Source organism: Grammomys surdaster, unplaced genomic scaffold (genome assembly GCF_004785775.1).
Source record: "Grammomys surdaster isolate TR1022 unplaced genomic scaffold, NIH_TR_1.0 126271, whole genome shotgun sequence".
Lineage (NCBI taxonomy): Eukaryota > Metazoa > Chordata > Mammalia > Rodentia > Muridae > Grammomys > Grammomys surdaster.
The window spans coordinates 5,154,803-5,162,762 of NW_021621071.1; positions in this window are offsets into that span (position 1 = coordinate 5,154,803).

Sequence of the window (7,960 nt, forward strand, 5' to 3'; positions counted from 1 at the left end):
TCCTCCAGTCTCTGTTTTAGTTCCTGCTTCTCATTCCCACTTTGGCTCCCGTCAGTGACAGGCTGTGATGCGGAAGTTTAAATTAAATAACCTTTCCCTCTGCTGTGTTGCTTCTTGGTCATGGTATTTACATAGCAACAGAAAACTTGCTGTATGCAGAAGTTGCTTTTGGTTGTAGTGTTATTCAAGGAGCTGTTGCAGACCTAATTTTCATTAAAATTACGGATTTCATTTTTCTTAGTTTTTGTAAATGATGAATGTCTAGGATCCAATTTTGTTGCTATCTGTGCTAACGTCCATTTTCCCTAAAACCCTATGTTGGAGAGACTATCTTGTATATCTTGTGTATCCTCCGAAGTCTTCCTGAGGCTTCATGTGATCACACATGAGAGTTTGTCTCTGCCCTCTGATCCAGTTCTTGGATTCACTTGCCTCTTTGTGCCAGAGCAATCCTGTTTTGATTACTTAGCCCTGCGATGTGTTCCAAAATAAAGAAGCACTAAGTTATTTGAGTTTGATCATTTAAAAAAAAAATGTGCTTTAACTATTTGGAGTCCCTTTGGGATTCCATATAATGTTACTGTTTTGGCTAAAAAAAAAAGGTGTCATTGAGATTTAAAATTTTAAAATGTCATTATTATTGTACGAGTCTGTGTACACTGTATGAGAAAGCATGTGCATGTGTGTGTTTGAGTGTGTGTGTATGAGATAGAGACGGAGGCAGAGAGAGAGAGGAAGAGAGAGAGAGAGACAGACAGACAGACACAGACAGATCTGCTACTGCATGTGTGAGGTCAGAGAACAGCTTGTGGAGTTGATTCTCTCCTTCCACCTTTACGCTGACTCCAGGGCTCAAACCCAGGTTACCACGCATGTGAACCAGGCATCTTTATCTGCTGAGCGTCCTCTTTGACCTACCAAATGTAGCTGAAGTATCTCTTAAGCATATTTAATCTTCTTATCCACGAGCACAAGAAGTCTTGTCTTTGCCGGGCAGTGGTGGCGCACGCCTTTAATCTCAGCACTTGGGAGGCAGAGGCAGGCAGATTTCTGAGTTTGAGGCCAGCCTGGTCTACAGAGTGAGTCCCAGGACAGCCAGGGCTACACAGAGAAACCCTGTCTCGAAAACAACAACAACAAAAAACAAAAACAACAACAACAACAAAAAAAAAGTCTTGTCTTCTTTAAATATGTATGTACATTTATTAATAATTTATATATATTTACATTTGTGTGTGTCTGTACAGACATATGTACCAGTCAGAAGACAACTGAGGGTCTATTCCTCTCCTTCCACAATCTGAGTCCCAGGGATCAAACTTAGGTTATTAGGTTTGGTGGCAAGTTCTTTTACCCACTGAGCTATCTCTCTATCAAGCTAAGCTACCTTGAACGGTTATTCAAGGAACCCTTGTAGAAAATTAGATCTGCAACGGTTCCTTGAACTACAACCCAAGGTAACTTCTGCATACAGGAAGTTTTCTGTTGCTATGTAAATACCATGACCAAGAAGCAGCACAGGGGAGGAAAAGATTTAGTTAGTATGGCTTGGGTTAAATCCATTTGTTGAGTGTCCTATTCTCACAGTGCTACGTGGCAAATGCTTTCTCTGAAAAGCAAGCAATTGAGATAATCCTGTGGGCATCTCTTTTCATTATTAACGTGAGGTGCTGAGCTGACAGATTTGCATACATTAACTCATCCTGGCATTCCAAGAGGGATTCCACTTGATTGTGCTGACTTGCCCTCTTTCTGTACTGTTGGATTTTGTTTGCTAATGGTTTAGAGGTTTTTTTGGTTTTGTTTGTTTGTTTGTTTTGCATCAACATTCATCAGGAATATGAATGCATAGTTTTTTTTTTGTTGTTGTTGTTGTTTCCCCCAGAACCTCTTCTTTTTTTTTTTTTCCCCTCAATCTGCTTTTGTACCATTTTAATTACATGCAAGTATTAAGGTTAGTTCTAGGTTGAAGAACTAGCAATACAGTAGATGCAAATAGTCAAGGAACAAGCAAGACAATAAACACAAATAGTCAAAGAACAAGCAAGGCAATAAACAAAGTCCCACGATCACTCCCATGATCACTAATTCTAAGGGCTTATCAGGATGACCAAAATATCTGAGCCTACTTCCCTGTCCTAGCCCAAAGTTATTTTCATGGCTGAAGCCTATTTCTTTGTTCCAGTCTAAGATTTAGATTCCTGCCGGAACCAGCATCTCTTTCTTCTTTGCTATTCTGATGATTAAATTTTTAGAAATCCAGCTTGAAAGAGTTGTAACTTGTTTGTTTGGTTGTTTGTTTGATAGAGCTTAAGAAAACTCCATGTTAAACCTTTCTGTAGGGGCTGGTGAGATGGCTCGGTGGTTAGGAGCACTGACTGCTCTTCTAGAGGTCATGAGTTCAAATCCCAGCAACCACAAGGTGGCTTACAACCATCTACAATGAGATCTGATGTCCTCATATGGGTGTCTGAAGACAGCTACAGTGTACTTATATATAATAAATAAATAAATAAATCTTAAAAAAAAACCTTTCTGTAAGCATCTGATAGGTATTTTTAGTGAAACCAAACGGTCCTGGGTTGGGGGAAGAGGCTATGATGAGTGATTCAGTCTTCACACGACTAATGTTGACATTTCCCACTTCATAATCCCAATCTTGAAACTGGAAATCTTTCAAGTTTCTTTTATTTATTTATCTATCTAATTTACTGCTATTGAATTTAGATTTTATTCTTGTATCCATATGTGCACATGAGGGTGGTGCCCATCGATGGCAGAGGTGTCAGATCCCTTGAAGCTGGAGTTACACGTAGCTATGGGCCACCCAATTCAGGTGCGGGGGAAATTGAACCTGGGTTCTTTGGAAGAGCAGTGTTCACTCTTAACCACTGGACCATCTCTCCAGCCCCTTTCTTTATCACTAGTTGCCTTTCATTGTGATTTTTAGTTATTTGGATTTTCTCCATTTTTCCTTTAGGTAGAGGCTTTGTCGATTTTGCTCAAATATCCTCAAAGACTAGTTGCTCTGCTGATTTCTGTTGCTTGCTTCGGCTTCTTTGCTTCTTTTCCTACTTTGTAGAAAGGTCATTGGCGTGATTTTGTAGCCTCTGGCTCTGTCTCCACTTGTATGCATTCTGTATCTATTTGACAGTGGTTCCTTAGTGCTACATTTGTTGCCTTCCACAGATTTTGTTACATTCTTTCCATTTTCATCTGTCTGTAACAAAACTTCCCAATGTTTTCTTAACTTCCTCACCCTACTAGTTATTTTTAAGATGTGTTGCTTAGTTTCTACAGACTGATGTACTCCCAGGTTTGTGTTTTTGAGACAGCATCTCTCTATGTAAGCCAAGTGCTGAGATTAAAGGTGTGTTACCTCGCGTACAACCCCAGCTAGTTCCGCCTTTCTTTGTGGCTGATACTTAGCCTACTGTACTTGCTAAAGATGCTTTGTACTATTTCAACTTTGTATACCCTTCAACACTTATCTTGTGGCCTAACTTGCTTTCTCCCCAGGAAAGCATTAGAGAAAAGTGTGTTCTGCTCTTGTTGGGCTGGAGTACTCAATACGGCTGTTAGGTTCCACTAGTTCATGGCATTTCAACCCTCTTTCTGAGTTCCCATTTTATTAAAAGTGGACGTGAGACCTGCCACTGTGTTGTCTGTTTCTACCTGCAGGTCTGTTGCTGTTTGCTTCCTGTATTTAGGAGCTCTCCTGATCGATACATGTCCATGCTGTCCTTTTCCTGGGGAGTTCACACATATGCAGACACACACACACACATTTAAATTCTCTTTTGCCTGATACAGCCATTCCTTTATATGGGTTGTCTTCTTCCATCTTTTCACTTTCAGCTCATGTGAGTCCTTAGATAAACCAAGCCTCTTATGGAAAATATATAATTAGAACTTTTAAAAAAATCTATTAAGTCAACATATGACTTTTGATTATAGACGTTAATCATTTACATTTAAGGCAAGAATTGGTAGGAGAATATTGTCATTTAGCTGTTTCTGTAGTCTTAGAAATATTGTTTTCTTTTGTTTTTTGTTTTTTGGTTTTTTGAGACAGGGTTTCTCTGTGTAGCCCTGGCTGTCCTGGAACTCACTCTGTAGACCAGGCTGGCCTCAAACTCAGAAATCCGCCTGCCTCTGCCTCCCGAGTGCTGGGACTAAAGGCGTGTGCCACCACCACCCGGCCAGAAATATTGTTTTTACATTGTGTGGTGTGTGTGTGTGTGTGTGTTGTGTGTTTGTATATGTGGACATCATCGAGGTCAGAATACAACCTGCCAGAATCTGTTCTCTCCTTCTACCATGTGGTTGTTTGAGGGGACAGTCCCCATGGTGGGACAGACATAGCATCCAAAGCTTAAAGGAGCTGGTCTCACTGCATCTGTATCAGGACACAGGGAGATGAAAGCTGAGTGTGTCAGAGCTTCTGCAGTTAAAGCACAGAATGTATGAGACAGTGATTCTACATGGAGGATCTGAAAATGCTGCTATAGCTACAGAAGGGCCACTGAGATGATTTCAAGATAAGAAACAAGGAAGAGCGCCTGGCGGTGGGGGCTCACACCTTTAATCCCAGCACCTGGGAGGCAGAGGCAGGCGGATTTCTGAGTTCGAGGCCAGCCTGGTCTACAGTGTGAGTTCCAGGACACCCAGGGCTACACAGAGAAACCCTGTCTCGAAAAACCAAAAAAAAAAAAAAAAAAAAAAAGAAACAAGGAAGAAAGAACCCAGGCATATCAAAGGAAAGAGAGCATAAACCCATAGGAAAAGATTAGACTCACTTGTGAGCGGCACATGTCTGTCTTAGCTACGTATCTGGGCAATGGGCACACGAGGTTCCTTAAAATTCTGGGTTCCAGAACTGCATGACAATATATTGAAAATGTTGGCATCTAACAAGGTCTTTGAATGTAAAATTCCAAGCGCGTATCCTGCGCACGCTGTGTGCACACAACCCTAAAACAATATGACATTTAAAGAACCATCTTTTGGGGGATTTTTTTTGTCTTGTTTTGTTTTGAGTCAGGGTCTCACCATGTAGCCCTGGCTGGCCTGACACTCACTGTGTAGACCAGGCTGGCCTAGAACTCGAGAGTTCCACATACTTGTGCCTCCAAGATGCTGATAGTAAAGATGTGCACCATGATGCCTGGTCTTTTAGGTCTAAGGCCAACATTTTAAAAGCATTGAAAAGACGATATCGGGGAGCTGAGAAATGGCTCAGTGATTAAAAGCATTTGCTAATGTTCCAGAGGACTCAAGTTCAGTTCCCAGCACTCACGTAGGGCATTTCCTCATGCCTGTAACTCCAGCTCCAGGGACTCAGGTCCTCTCTTCTCCCATCTGTACTCATATGCACAGAAATGGGCACACAGGTACATAAAGAAAAAACAAAACAAATCATTAAAAAGAAGTGTCCACATTTATGAAATTTTTGAGAGAAACTAGGGCAAACAGAAGAGAATGGCCCTTCTGCATTGGAAAGGGGAACAGAATGGCCCTGCCTGGCCAGTCTGTCACTCCTCCTACAGTAAGTACCTGACTCATTAGTTTCAAACTCATTAATATTGTTTCACGCAATTGAGAAATGTTGGGATCACTACAGTACTCAGAAATTCAGGTAGCCAACTGGTACTTTTTAACCCCTCCCCCCGGAACATACCTCCCACGTCAATCAAACTGATTCAACAATTACTTTGAATCTTTAAAATACTCAGACCCAGTAGAAGTTAAGGTAACAGATCCTCTGTGACCAGGTAAGAGGATTAAGCTGCACTTTGTGTTTTGTTTTTATGGCATGCTGTTATTTGTCTGGGATGTAGTTGCTAGGACACTTCATTCTCATGGTGATGACATGAGGAAGACAGATGAACAGGCCCCAGTATCTGCAGGGTCAGAAGGCAGCAGCTGTTCAGACTGCAGGCACGAGACAGTTCCAAACACTTCATTTCTCACCACTTTTCCCATCAGTAGACTGGGATGTAACTGAGGTGGGGGTGGCCATTTCTCTAGCCGGGACCCCATATACACAGATGGCTACTAGAAGCAGCAAACACGTGAGGCACCAAGTAAAGAAATTAGAATGGCTGAGAACAGTAAGAGTTGCTGTTCCAATCAACTGCTTTCTGGATGGTGCTAGCTGCTGTGCTTGCCCGATGCTACCCTTGACGGCTCCTGCAGGAGCTGAGGCACCCATGCTCTGTGCACTGTTTCTCCCCATTTGTAACAGCAGGCAGGCAGCAGTCTTACCATACACTTACTGGGAAGTCCTCCTGTGATACAACGGCCAACTCAGCAAAGAGGAACAATAGGTTGAACTAAATATTTAATTACAGAAGCCAGGCAGAGTGGTGCATGCTCACGACTGCAGTGCTTGGGAGGCAGAGACCAGGGTATCAGCAACTCAGAGTCTTCCTCAGTTACAATGAGTTCAAGGCCAGCCTGGGTATAGGAAGACATAGGCCACAGAAGAAATGATGGGTGGATGTTATAGGAAAATTATGTGAGTATTTGCAGATTTAAGAAACCATTGACCCATAATTCCATATTTGTAAATGTTGTCTTCAAAAGTCTCTGAAATCAGAATTCCTTTTCAAGTTTGATTTGATCTCAAGTTCTTTATATCCTTGGATCTAATTATTAAAATCAATTATCAGAATGAATGGGGTTATTCAGAATTCACAACAAAACCTGTAGTATATTTAATAACGAACTTCTGACCGGGCTTTTATTTTTAAATTTTTACTACATATTAGCGTGCATGTGTGTGTGTGTGTGCATGTTTATATCTATGTGTCTGTGCGGGGACATGTGTATGTTAGTACAGGTGGCTGAGAGACCAGGGTACTGGGTGCCTGTGAAACTGGAGTTATAGGAGGAGGTGAACCACCCTACACTCGAGCTGGGAATTCAACACAGGTCGTCTGCAAGAGAAGTGCACATTCCTACCCACTGAGGCATCTTTCTGGGTCCTTATCTGTGGGTCCCCGGTTGCAGAGGGTGTCCCACGATGATCTCCTGGCTGAGGACAGAGTGAGAGCAGGGAGAGTCTGCTACTGTCTCTGCCGCTGCCTCTGCCCACGTCTCCACTGTCCGTTGGTCTCCGGCCAGGCCTGGTGTGAAAGGTCTGGGCCAAAGGGTACAGAGTGCGAGAGGGGAGGAGAGATTGCCTGTCCCCACTGCTGCCTCTGCCCAAGTCTCCGCTGTCGCCGCTTGGTCACTCCCAGGTGCTGCACCTGTCTCTCAGGGCTGAACCGGCCTGGGGCAGATAGGAAGCCGGCTAGGTGGCGAGGAAGCAGCTTGGTGCCCCAGGAAGGTTCCGGGAGAGCAGATCTCTCCCCAAGTTACAGCTCTTTCGACAGAAACTCTCAGACACCAGGATGGTTCTTGAACACACTTTTACTTCTCCAGAATAGAGCCCTTATATACAGTTTCAGGGTGGGTTAGGGTCTGGCAGCAGATAACGCCTATTGGCTTGGTCTGAGAGCTTGGAGATACCTCATCTACATGTGGGAGAGCCTGAGGCACTGTTCCTCGTGACAGATGGTCATAGACCTCTCTTTGGGAGGGGCTGTGGAGGGCCGATGCTGAATGAAAAGAACCAGGGCCTGGGGGCAAAAGTTGAACACCTGCCGTCCAGATAATGGTCCGGGGTTCAGACTTGCTCAACTAGGTACCCAGCTGCTTCTCCCAGCCCAGCACCCCACACTTATCTTCCTAAATTCCTAATGATACAGTGATTATACCAAACTCAGAGCTGCCTCTCCAAAGAATTTTTGTCCATAATACATCATGAGGATGACTATCCAGAGGAGGAGAAAAGGTACTGTACAGCCATGTACGGGCTTCACAAACTGACAGTAATGGTCTGGTAAGTAGTGTTACTATGCAATAATGCACAGCACATAAGCTATAATCTGGAGCGCACAGCATTGTGGCTAGT